This window comes from Callithrix jacchus, chromosome 7 (genome assembly GCF_049354715.1).
Source record: "Callithrix jacchus isolate 240 chromosome 7, calJac240_pri, whole genome shotgun sequence".
Lineage (NCBI taxonomy): Eukaryota > Metazoa > Chordata > Mammalia > Primates > Cebidae > Callithrix > Callithrix jacchus.
The window spans coordinates 56,599,979-56,614,258 of NC_133508.1; the positions used below are offsets into that span (position 1 = coordinate 56,599,979).

The 14,280-nt window shown below is 47.6% G+C and overlaps 1 protein-coding gene across 8 annotated transcripts in view; it reads right to left on the reverse strand.

Moving 5' to 3' along the window:
• Positions 1–14,280, reverse strand: part of TMCO4 (transmembrane and coiled-coil domains 4) — a 111,820-nt gene that overhangs the window by 33,807 nt on the left and 63,733 nt on the right. The gene's annotated exons all lie outside the window — the stretch shown is intronic.

Here is a 14,280-nt window from a genome sequence, read left to right on the forward strand (position 1 = left end):
AAGAAAGGAGGACTGTTTGAGCCCAGGAGTTTGAGACCAGCCTGGGCAACATGGTGAGACCTCTTTCCTATGTTTTATTAAAAAAAAATTTTTTTTAATTAAAGGGACAGATATAGGGTCAGTAGAAAGAACCCTGGTGTGGGTGTCAGGAGCCCACCGTTGGTTCAATCACTTACAAGCTGTGTGACCATGAAGAAATCTCCTGGGCTCCCTGAGCCTGCTCTTTTGAAAAGCAGGGACCATTCTGGTGTACCTCCAGCCAGGCTGGCTGTGAGGATGGATGAGACACTACTTCAGAGGGCCCGACCTGAAAAGGGTACTTCATCCTTCTCTTGGTGCAGTTCAACAGGTGTTCATGGAGGCCCTGCTTCTGGGCATCCATGCTGGAGCTGCCAGCCTTGAAGAAGCTGAGAAAAGAGGAATCCAGGGCTGGGCGCGGTGGCTCAAGCTTGTAATCCCAGCACTTTGGGAGGCCAAGGAGGGTGGATCACCTGAGGTCAGGAGTTCTAGACCAGCCTGGCCAACATGGCGAAACCCCGTCTCTACTAAAAATACAAAAATCAGCCAAGCATGGTGGTGGGTGCCTATAATTCCAGCTACTCAGGAGGCTGAGGCAGGAGAATTGCTTGAACCTGGGAGGTGGAGATTGCAGTGAGCCAAGATCATGCCATTGCACTCCAGCCTGGGCAACAAGAGCGAAACTCCATCTCAAATAAATACATTTAATTTAATTAAAAAAGGGGAGTCCAGGACTAGAAGGTGGCTGTGAGGATGGGTGGTGGCTTCCCTAGCTGCGGGGAGGACTGGCTGAAGGATGGGGTATTCAGGGAGAGGTCTCTTCCCACCCGAGATCACACCTGGTGGGGAATGGGGACTGCGTGATCACTGTTCCCTCTGCGCTCTGAACAGGTCCTGGCATGTCATGGCGTAGGTCCCAGGAGATGTCTTCTGGCTCATGGATAAATTAACTACATCAAATGAAAATACTACTACTAAAGGTTCAAGTCAGAACCTGAGTCCAGGTCTCTGCTTTCTGCTGGATGGCCACGCCCCCTGCAGGTTGGATCCTGTTCATTTCTCCAGCCATGTTTCTCGAAACTTTCTGTGAGAAGTTTCTAGCAACCTCAGCTACAGTCACTGGCCCTTCCCAGCATGCACCTTCCTGCCTCTGGATTTTGGGTATTGCCAGTCCTGGGCCCTCCAGCCTCCCGCCTGCCTCCAAGCCTCTTGAGGCTGACCTGTTCTTGAAAGCCTGCCCTCTCCTCTTCTGGCACCTTCCCTGCCTTCCGGAAGGAAAGCCTCCTCCTTAGAACTGCTGCTGCCCTTAAAGTCTAGGCATTTGGTTCTGTTATTCACCTGTTTGAAGGATGGCATCTTATTTTCTTAACTAGGTTGTAGGCTATTTGAGGGCAGCAAGCTTGTCGGAGAAGGCAGCATAAAAGAAGGGTTAATAGGAAATGGTTTTGACATATATGAATTAGAATCCCAGGTTTGCTAATGACTGGCTATGTGACATTGGAGAAGTCACCTAACCTCCCTGGGCTTCAGGTTTCCCATTTTTAAAAATAGAAAATGGGCTAGGCATGGTGGCTCATGCCTGTAATCCCAGCACTTCGGGAGGCCAAGGTGGGCAGACCACCTGAGGTCAGAAGTTGGAAACTAGCCTGGCCAACATGGTGAAACCCTGTCTCTACTAAAAATACAAAAAAATTAGCCAGGTGTGGTGGTGGGCACCTGTAATCCCAGCTACTTGGGAGCCTGAGGCAGGAGAATCGCTTGAACTTGGGAGGCAGAGGTTGCAGTGAGCCAAGATCATACTACTATGCTCCAGCCTGGGCGACAGAGTGAGACTCTGTCTCCAAAAACATAAAATTAAAAAAAAAAAAGATAAACAAAAATAAAAATGGAAAATGAAGCCAGGCACAATGTCTCATACCTGTTATCCCAGCACTTTGGGAGGTCGAGGTGGGAGGATCACTTGAGGTCAGGAGTTTGAGATTAGCCAAGGCAACATAGCAAGGCCCTATCTCTACAAAAAACTAAAAAATTAGCCATGTGAAAAAAAAAAAAAGACGTCAAAAAAAAAAAATGCTGAACACAGGAAAACGGGACATTAAAAAACAAATTAGCCTTGTGTGGTGGCATGTACCTGTGTTCCCAGCTATTTGGGAGGCTGCAGTGGGAGACATTTGAGCCCAGGAGTTCAAGACTGCAATGAGCTATGATGGTGCCACGGCACTCCAGCCTGAGTGACAGAATGAGACCGTCTTTAAAGAAAAAAAAAAGGAGAGAGAGAGAAAATGCAACACCTGTTTGCCAGTGTAATAATGCCAACACCTTCCAAGGTGACTGGGAAGAAGAATGAGACGGACTCTGTTCCTTTCTGGCACACAATAGGTGCTTAATACACACCAGCTCCCCGTTGTGTTTCTTATTTTGGAGAGGAGCAGGTGTTCTCCATTAAATTTCTGCCAAGGAAGGCGGCGGCACTAACTAGAAACCATGCTTCCCATTTCTCCCTGAGCCTGAGATCCAGGTATACAACAACAATCCCATGAAGCAACTGCTAGATATACTTCAAGTAAAACCACTCAAATGAACATCCAACTTGAGACTCGCCATCTAATTTCAACTTCCAAGTACCCTGGTGCTCATCGAAGCAGAAGAGATGATTAGCTCCCATCTGGGTTCTGAAGAAGTCCCCGCTGCGGCCTTTGTGACACGTCTCTGTTCAATCAGGCAGGCACCTTATAAAGATCATTCCCAACCATGACATTCTCCTCACAGTCCAGGTTTGAACACTCCAGCCCTGACCTTTCCAGCTAGTCAAAGGCAGAGACATCCAGGGCTCCGCTGGGTAATTACATCTGAACCTGAGTTCAGTTCTCAGAAGAAGAGGGTGCACGCACTACAGGTGCCGCTGGCATCACTGCATCCCCTCACAGACAGGGAAATACGCAGTCAACTTTTTCTATTTTTGCTTGGATTGCTGAGGAGCTAGTAGCTCAGTTACAGCCCTGGATAATAACAGATAAATAGAGTAACAACAGTAATAAAATGGTGGCTATTGGATGCCTACTCCTTGTGAGCCATTCTGCTAAGTGCTTTATTCATTTATTATTTACTTAGAGACAGGGTCTCCCTCTGTCACCCGGGCTGAAGTGCAGTGGTGTGATTATAGCTTGCTGCAATCTTGAGCTCCGGGGCTCAACTGATCCTCTGGACTCAGCCTCCCAAGTAGCTGGGACTACAGATGTACACCACCCTATCTGGCTAATTAATAATAATTCTTTTTGGCTGGGCAAGGTGGATCACGCCTCTAATCCCAGCACTTTGGGAGGCTGAGGTGGACGGATCACTTGAGGTCAGGAGTTTGAGACCAGCCTGGCCAACATGGTGAAAGCCTGTCCCTACTAAAAATACAAAATTAGCTGGATGTGGTGGCAGGCACCTGTCGTCCCAGCTACTTGGGAGGCCGAGGCAGGAGAATATCATTTGAACCCCGGAGGTGGAGGTTGCAGTGAGCTGACATCATGCCACTGCACTCCAGTCTGGGTGACAGAGCGAGACTCCTTCTCAAAAAAAAAAAAAAAGGTTTTGTTTTTGGTAGAGATGGAATTGTGTTTTGTTGTTCAGGCTGTCCACACTCCTAGGCTCAAGTGACCAACGCTCCTGCCTTGGCCTCCCAAGGCTCTGGGATTACAAGCATGAACCACTACATCTGGCCCTGCTTACATCTTTAAATGTTATTTATTTATTGAATAGAGACCTGGTCTTACTATGTTGGCCATGGTGGCCTTGAACTTCTGACCTCAAGCAGTCCTCCCACCTCAGCCTTCCAAAGTGCTGGGATTAAGTACGTGAGCCACCACAACTGGCTCCTCTTAATCCTTTAAATTGTCCTATGAAGAAAGTATTACTAGACCCATTTCTCAGGCGAGAGGACTGAGGCATAGAGACTCAGCATGTGGGGTTTGTTTGCTCAGCTGGTAAGTGGTAGAGCCGGAATTCTGATCCAGGCCTGGCTGCAGGGTCCGAGTGCCTTCTGCTCCGGGCCTGCCCCTCTTGCACTGGATCTTCCCAATGGGCTTAGAGCTCCTGTATGTATTTCTGTTTTTCTGGGTCCTGATGTTTTGTATTTGCCCATAAGTTGTTGTTTCAGTGGTTGTATTTCCCGAAATGCCTGAAAATCTTTTGGGGAAAAGTAATGGGGCTTTGCATAAATAAATAAATGGGTGTCTAAGGAAATGAGTCAACAAAAGATAGAAAAATAAAGAACAATGAAGGCCTAGTAGAAACCTGAAAGGTCAGAGTTCACACATGAACACCCTGTGGTGGGGTGGCAAAGACAGGGTCCCCAAAACTCAGGGTCTGTCATTAAAGCACAGGTCCTGCGTATGCACTGACCCACAGGCAGAAACATTTTTATCTCTTGCTCTGCAAAAAAACGGGCCTGGCAATTTTCTGAAAGACAAGTTTTGACAACACTGACAATGTAGGATTGATAATCAGGGAATCTTAGATACAAGGGGGAAAAAAACCAACAGCTTCCATTACAGAGTGCTGGGAACTGAGATGATTTTGTTTTGTTTTGTTTTGTTTTTTGAGACGGAGTCTTACTCTGTTGCCCAGGCTGGAGTGCAGCAGCACGGTCCTGGCTCTCTGCAACCTCTGTCTCCTGGGTTGGAGCAATTCCCCTACCTCAGCCTTCCGAGTTGCTGGGATTACAGGCATGCACCACCATGGCTGGCTAATTTTTGTATTTTTAGTAGAAATGGGGTTTCGCCATGTTGACCAGGCTGGTCTTGAACACCTGACCTCAGGAGATCCACCCACCTAGAGTGCTGGGATTACAGGCGTGAGCTACCATGCCCGTCCGAACTGACATGATTATTTAACGTGTAAGTTAATGAGACTTTGGGGTGTTTTCTTCTCCAGTTGGAATTCCTTCCAACCTCAGAGAAATGTTCCTTTGCTGCAGAGGATCTGGATTCTTCTGTTGTTGTTATGGACTAAGACTCATACATGGGGCCTGTTTATGCAAAGTTCTGACTGAAAGGGAGGCCTGGGAGGGGAGGAAACTGAGAATGGTCCCCAGAGAGGGGATCTCCTTCTGAGACTCAGACAGCCATCAGGGCCCACTGTGGGGGCCAGGAAAAATATACTCCTGCAGACCATTCTCTCCATACACCTGTGCTCGCCACAGAAACTTCGGCAGAGAATTTGTTTCCCTGGAGCTTAGGCAGCGAGTGTGGGCACGTGCTCCATCTGCTTGAGAGTGGCAGTTACTGGTAGACTTTGAGGAAGCAGTCTTCAGTTTTCAACACTGTCTCCTATGAGTTTTCTTAATGGGACTACTCAGCTCTGGGCGCAAAATAGATACAATTCTATTTAGTGGCTGGGTGCAGTGGCTCATGCCTGTAATCCTAGCACTTTGGGAGGCCAAGGTGAGTGGATCGCTTGAGCTCAGGAGTTCGAGACCAGTCTGGGCAACGTGGCAAAACCCTGTCTCTACAAAAAATGCAAAAATGAGCCGGACACGGGGGCAAGTGCCTGTAGTCCCAGCTACTCAGGAGGCTGAGGTGGGAGAATGGCTTGAGCCCAGGGGATGGAGGTTGCAGTGAGCTGAAATTGTGCCACTGCAGTTAGCCTGGGTGATGGAGGGAGACCCTGTCTCAAACGAAACGAAACGAAACGAAACCAAACAAAACATGCACACGCATGCATGTGCACATGAGCGCACACACACACACACACACACACACACACACGTTTTAGAAAAGTCCAGACATGCTGATCCTCCAGGTACTTCTACCCTTGGGACTCTATCTGAGGGGCCAGTGGCCTTCCTGGACATGCCTCATCTCTCTGCATATTCAAACACTAGTAAACTTAACAGATTCTCTGGGCAAGGCCTGATATGTCACAATTTAGTAGCAACTCTTTCAGATGAAATTGATAGGTCCTCTAAATTCCTGACTTATTACCCTTGGCAGAGTAGTAAGTTTCCTGTTACTAGAAGCAACTAAGCAGAGGTAGTAGATAGATGGACGATGTCAAGGGGATCTTGCACAGTGTGGACGTTCGTTTGAACCAGATGATTTCAAACGTCTGTTGGAACCCTAAGTCTAGGAGTCCACAGTCTCATGTTCATGGGACGAAAGAATGAAATGACGCTCAGCATATTGGCCCTGAGATGTTCTAGCAGCGCCTTCTTCAGGAGAGAATGAGCCTTCATTCAGGCTCTACACTGCTGAATGAAGACACCTGCAGGCAGGCTGGCTCAGCTGAGTGTCTTGCCAATCTCATGGACAGGGCCATGGGGCACAGGCAATATGTAATCTGTTAATTCCCTTCAAAGCCTTTTGGATGCAGAGGAGAATAAATGCATGACTAACCTGAAGCGGCAATTGATTTCCTGTGGCCATTTCTTGGCTCAGCCAGCTACTGTGAGTCAGTTGGAATTGAATTTACTTTCCAACTACTTAATTTTTAAAAGACTTTAAAAAGCAAATATATAGAAAAGATGAATACCCCCTTGTGATCAGGGCCCAGAGTCCCGAGGTGACTGCTCAGATGCTGGCTGTTCCTGGCAGCAGGCACCACCTCCCTGCCTCTGCCACGTGCTGGGGCCAGAAATACCCTTCGTCGGGGGTCAGTCACTCCCAAAGCAAATTCATGCATTAGGCTGAGACATGGACTGTGGCTGGAGGGAGGAATTCTGACTATGCTGGTTTTCTGCCCAAAGGCACAACCATTTGGCAGGTGCATCTTTTGTCTTGGTTTCAAGTGGGCAGAATCATTGCACAGGCTGTGTATGTGCCAGCCAATCAAGCTTGATGGACATTCTGGAACGAAGTGGGTTGAGCACAGCTCAGTCACTGGGAAGTTTGGGCAATAGATCAAACAGCTGGCCCAGGCCTTGGGGGCTGAAGAGTCCACTTTGCCAAGGCAGTTTGAGCCTTCGAGCATGGTCCTGTGCAAGCAGCATTCACAGCAAACTTCATGGCTGCCTTCATGTCCTTTATGAGTGAATCAGCTCCTAACGTGTACTGGGCACCTCTACCTGCCAAGGCCTGAGCCAGGAGCTGGTGATACAGAGGGGAGAAAACAGACAGTGCCTGGTGATCATGAGCATGTGTTTTCCCTTTAAGCCGGCCACAACCTAGCAGGGGAGAGAGGCCTGCGAGTAGATGCATCGTAACCCAACATGGTGAGCCTGGAAACGAAGATGGCCAATGCACTGAGAGGGTGCAGGGAGGCAGCTGGACACAGTGCCATGACCCAGGTGTGGATGATGGCTCTGGGTGTGAAGCCCGGCTCGGCCACCTTCCTGCTCTGACTCTGGGAAAATCCCTTCAGCTCTCTGAGTCTCAGTCTCCTTATATCTGTGTAAAATGGGCTGAATAGGCTGGGTACAGTGGCTCATGCCTGTAATCCCAGCACTTCAGGAGGCCAAGGTGAGTGGATCATGAGGTCAAGAGTTCAAGACCAGCCTGGCTAAGATGGTGAAACCCTGTCTTCACTAAAAACACAAAAAAGTAGCATGGAGGCAGACGTCTGTAATCCCAGCTACTCAGAAGGCTGAGGCAGAGAATTGCTTGAACTCGGGAGGTGGAGGTTGCAGTGAGCCAAGATTGTACCACTGCACTCCAGCCTGGGTGACAGAACAAAACTCCGTATCTAAATAAATAAAGGTTGAATAATACCTCACAAGGATGCTGTAAGCATCAGAGTTAACAAGACCATTGCCATCAGCAGTGGCATGTATGTCCCATCCCGCTGTGATGAGTGCCCACATCAAAAGCAAATCCCCACTTCGTTCTCTGAGATAAAGCAAAAATAACAGGGTCATCTTGTCTAGTCTTGTGCCCCAAATAAATGGACATTTCCCATAAGCTGCTGATTTCTTAATAAGAACAGCTTTGTCCCTAGTGTGTGGAATACCGACGTCTGAAGATACTGCAGGCCTGTGAAGCTGGCTTCAGTGATTTCATGAGAAAATGGCTGTTTTCCCACCAAGAACAGACTAATGAAAACTCAGTAACCTTGGTGATCGTGAGTGTGTGTATGTCTCCCTTTCAGTTCCTGGCATCTCTGTGTGTGTTTAATATGACGATCCAGGTCTTTTGAAATCTGACCAGTTTACACCTTTTTGCCAGAAGCGACTTTTCTATCAATACATGTTTCCAAGTCTGAGTCTTCCTGCTACGTGGAGCATGGAGGAGGGGATTTTTGAGCCGTAGCCTGAAGGACTGTCTGAGAAGCTCCATGTATGGACAGGTGGGTGACTGGGGAGAATTCTAGACAGTGAGAACAGGTGCATAGGGATGGGATGCCTAGACTCGAGGAAACAAGAATTGCCCCGAGCCCCCAGGTTTCCTTCTTGTACCCAGGGGAGCTCTGGGTGTGACTCTATGAAGAGCAGTTGATGGTAATCTCTGACTTGCAACCAAAAAAATCCTAAAGACCTACCTAGGTAAATTGCTTTGCCTCACACTGAGCCTCTGCTTCCTCAGCTGTGAAATGGAGACAGTGATCCTGATCTTGGGTGGCTATAAGGATTGGAGATTGAGTCATGAATAAGAACATGGGGTACTTTGGGAGGCCAAGGTGGGCAGATCACTTGAGGTCCAGAGTTCTAGACCAGCCTGACCAACACGGTGAAACCATCTCTACTAAAAAACATACAAAAATTAGCCAAGCGTGCTGGCAGACACCTGTAATCCCAGCTACTTGGGAGGCTGAGGCAGGAGAATCACTTGAACCCGGGAGGTGGAGGTTGCACTGAGCCAAGATATTGCCATTGCACTCCAGCCTGGGCTACAGAGCAAGACTGTTTCAAAAAAAAACCACATAGGGCCAGCCACGGTGGCTCATGCCTATAATCCCAGCACTTTGGGAGGCCAAGACAGGTGGATCATGAGGTCAGGAGTTCGAGACCAGCCTGGCTAATATGGTAAAACTCTGTCTCTACTTTTATACAAAAATTAGCAGGATGCGGTGGCTCACGCCTAAATCCCAGCACTTTAGGAGACTGAGGTGGGTAGATCACTTGAGGTCAGGAGTTCCAAAACAGCCTGGCCAATATGGTAAAACCCCCTCTCTACTAAAAACACAAAAATTAGCTGGGTGTGGTGGCATGCACCTGTGGTTCCAATTACTCAGAAGGCTGAGCCAGGAGATTAGCTTAAACCTGGGAGGTGGAGGTTGCAGTGAGCCAAGATTGCACTGGGTCAGCCACTGTAGATCCACATTCCAGCTTCCTCATGCTAGTCCTGTAACCATGCACCAGTTACTTCACCTCTGTAAGCCTTAGTTTCCTCATCTGTAAAATGGGGATAATTGAAACTCCAGAGGATTTTTGTGAGGATTAAATAATGCATGTGAAGTGTTTAGCTGTGCCTGGCACATAAGTGCTCGGCAAGGCTCCCAGCCTCCTCTGCTCCTCCCACACCTCCAGGCAGGCAGTCTGGGTTTGCAGAAACCAATAATTGTGACCTCGCCAGAGGAGAAGAAGGAGGATGAAGATAGGGAACCAATTGATCTTACAAGCACGTAGTAGGAATCTCAGTGAGTGCCAGTTGAATTTGGGCCTGTTTCTGTCTGAAGAGATGATTCCTTAGCTACGCGACGCATTCAAAATACTCATCCAGAAAGCCAGGGATTCCCATGGGAAATCAGCCCTTTCCCCCTCCTCCTGGACACATCTGAACACGTAGGGGGACTGCTCTGAGAATCTGAATAACAGTTGAGAAAATCTCCTCAGATGCCTTACATATCTCTAGGATGACGCATGGTAGAGCGGGGTTCAGCCCTGGATGGGTTTCTGCAAACCCAAACTGAATGCCTAGAGACGTGGGAGGAGCAGAGGAGGCTGGGAGCCTTGCTGAGCATCTGCCTCTGTGTCCTGGTGGGCTGGCTTCTGTGACTCCTGTTTCCTAGGCCAAGTGCTCTCAGGTTGGGAGTGGTAGAGATGATGGTCTGTTAGGACAGGACATGTAGACAAAGGGATGTCCATGCCACTCAGGGGGCTGGCCTTGAACGTGGTATGGAACAGCAGTAAGCTCCCTTTACCAAGCACTGACTAAGTGCCAGGTGCTCCATGGGATGACTGACATGCACCACTGCTGATCCCCACACCACTGTGCCAGACCTGAACTCATGTTTTCGAGAGGGGAGTTTTTTCCACATAAGCTCTGTGAGGTTGGTGCTATATCTATTAGCTGTCAACTCCCTAAAGCCTAGCCTAGTACTTAGCACACAGTAGGTGCTTAACAAATATGAGCTAGTGAAGTGAATTTGATCTTGATAATTAATTCTCTGTTTAAAAGGTCTCATCTGGGATACTGCTTTGATTGAAAACATCCAATCAGGGGAGGGGATGAAATAAAGTAAGAAAAAAAAAATAGGAGCTCTGCTAAAAATAGAACTACCATTCAATGCATTAATCCCATTAAAGGATATACACACCCAAAGGAGTATAAATCATTATATCATAAAGATACATGCATCTGTATGTTCACTGCAGCACTATTCACAAGAGCAAAGATATGGAATCAACCTAAATGCCCACCCATGGTATACTGGATAAAGAAAATGTGGTACATATGTACCATGGAATACTATGCAGCCATAAAAATGAATGAGATCATGTTCTCTGCAGAAATATGGATGGAACTGGAAGCCATTATCCTTTGCAAACTAACGTAGGTACAGAAAACCAAACACCACACACGCTGTCATTTATAAGTGGGAGCTAAATGATGAGAATTCATAAACACAAAGAGGAGAACAGCGGACACTGGTGCTTACTTGAAGGTGGAGGCTGAGAGGATGAGAGGAGGTAAGGGATCAGAAAAAGTGACTATTGGGTACTAGGCTTAGTGCCTGGGTGACGAAATAATCTGCACAACAAACCCCTGTGACACGAGTTTACCTACACAACAAAACTGCATATGTACCCCTGAACCTAAACTAAAAGGTGCTTGTTTGTTTGTGTGTTTGTTTGTTTTTAAGTAGGAGCTCTGGAGTTGGAAAAAGATATGCCGAAATCCTCATTCTAGGGAGAGCTACTCTACCTTTCTCTAAATCCACTCTTCTCTTCTGAAACTGGAGGCAGAGCTTCTGGCTCCATGGGGTGATTATGAGGGTGGAAGGGATACGTAAAACTGTGTAAGAACTGGGCAGAGAGCTAGGCCTTCACAGATGGTGGCTATTGCTATGCTACTATTGCAATGACTATGATGATTATGTCATTCCCATTTACGCGCAGCTCTGAGTCTCAAGGCATGTCCACCAGGTCATCTCCTCTCACTCTCTGGGCGTGCTCTGAGGCCAATTGCTGTCAAGGAGCCCAGAGCTTTGGCCCAGATCTGCCTGGGCCCTGCTTCCTGCCAGGTTGGACCCAGGCCTCTGTACTGGCCTTGGCTCTGTTGCTTTGCTGGGTAATGTGCTGGGTACCATTCCTACCTCTGTCGGTGTGAAAGCCCCTTGGCTAAGCTCCTGGCCTCCCGGGCACCATCCATCACTGGGGCTCTCACTTAAGCACCCTCAGAGCCTGTCCCACTCTGCCTTTCCATCAAGGTGTACTTCTGTCCTCCAAGCAGGGGAAGAAAGGAATGGTCCCGTTTTTCAGATAAGGGAACAGTCTTGGTGATAACGGTGCCTTGGCTGAGATCTTAGCTGAGGATTAGTTACGGAGGACTGAATTCAACTAAGGCCTTCTGGCTGCTAACTGACTATGAAGTTCTAGTTTGTGTTCAGGAGACAGAAGCTGCCATTTAGTGGTATCCTTATGGAACCATGAGGCCCCATAGTGGATATAAGAATGAGTTGTGGGGATAGTTAGTAGGTACAAGTAGTTAGAAAGAGTGAATAAGACCTAGTATTTGATGGCATAACAGGGTGATTACAGTCAATAATATATTTATATATTTTTTGAGACAGAGTCTCGCTGTGTCGCCCAGGCTGGAGTTCAGTGGCCCAATCTCGGCTCACTGCAACCTCCGCCTCTTGGGTTCAAGTGGTTCTCATGCCTCCACCTCCCAAGTAGTGGGGATTACAGGCATGCGCCACCACACCCAGCTAATTTTTGTAGTTTTAGTAGACACAGCGTTTTGCCATGTTGCCCAGGCTGGTCTCAAACTCCTGGCCTCAAGTGATCTGCCCACCTTGGCCTCCCAAAGTGCTGGGATTATAGGTGTAAGCCATGGTGGCCAGCCAATAATAATTTAATTGTACATTTAAAAATAACTAAAAGAGGCTGGGTGTTGTGGCTCATGCCATTTTGGGAGGCTGAGGCAGGCAGATCACCTGAGGTCTGGAGTTTGAGACCAGCCTGGCCAACATGATGAAACCCCATCTCTACTAAAAATACAAAAATTAGCTGGGTGTGATGGTGGGCATCTGTAATTCCAGCTACTCCAGAGGCTGAGGCATGAGAATTGCTTGAACCCAGGGGCTGAGATTGCACCACTGCACTCTAGCCAGGGTGACACAGGGAGACTCTGTCTCAAAAAAAAAAAAAAACCCAAAAACTAAGAGTATAATTTTATTGTTTGTAACACAAAGGATAAAAGCTTGAGGATGGATACCCCATTTTCCATGATGTCATCATTACGCATTGCATGCCTATATCAAAATATCCCACACATCCCATAAATACATACACGAACTATGTACCCATACACATACACACAAACACCACAAACAAAAAAACTGTGCCTACTTCATGGGCTGCTGTGAGAATTAAACAAAACGATGTCAGTAAAAACATTTAGCAAAGAGAGAAAAAAAGGAATAAGCTGTATGCTATTTGTCAAATAGCTCTAGCTCTCTGTCTCTGAGCACATGGTAGGAAGACATTTACTGGCCCCTCCTTTATGTGAAGAATGTCTCCATGCCTGGCTTTGGCCAATGAAGTGTTTGTAAAAGTTATATTTGTTACTTATGGGTGAAGGTGCTTTAAGGGCCAGTGCATAACTCACCACATTCTCTGTCTCCTACTGAGGAACCGTACATTGATATGGAGCTCCCTCGACCTTGGTGTCTACAACAACCAGGTTCCCCTGGCTACCCAGATAGCATGAATGAGAAATGAACCTTTGTCGTACCACACCTCTGCAATATTGGGGATGTTTGTCACTGCAGCATAACCCAGGCTGTCCTGACTGATACACTGTGAATGTTGATAACATTCAACTTCAAGTTCTGTTTACTTATAGGGCATGTACTCTCTGTCGGCTTTATTCCAGGTATGGGAGGCATAGAAGTGAGTCAGACACAATCCCTGCCCTCAAGAGGCTTGTAGTCTCAACACTCATTTGAAAGAAAGCTGACCACACAGAGCTAGAGGGAAGGGCAGTCCAGGCTATAAGGGGCACCTTGGGAAGGGTGGCGATCCCTAGAGGAGCCACCCCTGGGGTTTGCAGAATCACCCCAAAAGAGAGAGGAAGCTGTGAAGACAGTTAATTCTACAGGTAGCTTTTCCTGGGGAGGGGGGTTAGGAGGGATGAGTATGTTAGGGGCAGTGGAGAGGGGAGGCTGGTGGAAGGATTATGTGCTCTGGGTGACTGTGGGATTTACTGCTCCATTTCCTTACTAGCTCTCAAGGGACTCCAGAAAACAATTAGTGGATTCAAATGCATTACAGTAATTCCTCTTTTACATCCCTTAACTCAGATAATGACAACTATCCTGCAGTTAGGAGACGGTCTTCTCAGTGTGCAGATTAATTGGGTGTTACACAGCAGGGCTGCCTGAACCCAGGCAGTGGAGCCAGAAGGAATTAGATGTGAAATGGCAGCCCTGGGCAAAGGGTGAAGAGTTCACTGACAATCTTGACCATCTGGAGATGTGGACATGCCCCATTGGTAATACAAGGCAAGGACTTGGGAGGGGAATTGTTGAGGAAAAGGGTAGGAGACCGTGTGGCCATGGGAAGGAACAGGAACTGGAGGCCCTGACCCTGGGGGAGGCCAGTTTTTCCTCAGCTGGGTCCAGGGTCCATGCCATCCATGGGGGAGGTGTTGCTATCATATTACATGTCTACTCCCATTTATTAACAGTTTCTAGGAAATGATCACTGCTCAGTGAGTATTTCTGGGTTCTCATTATAGGCCAGCATTTATATGCACTATTGCCTATAACACAATCCTCCTAAAATAAGAACCTGATGTAGATATATTAATGGGTGTGTCTCACATAAGTGGAGTTCAGAGGTTACGTGACTGGCTTCATGGTGGGTTTGGAATTCAAACCAGAGGTCCTGACTCCAGA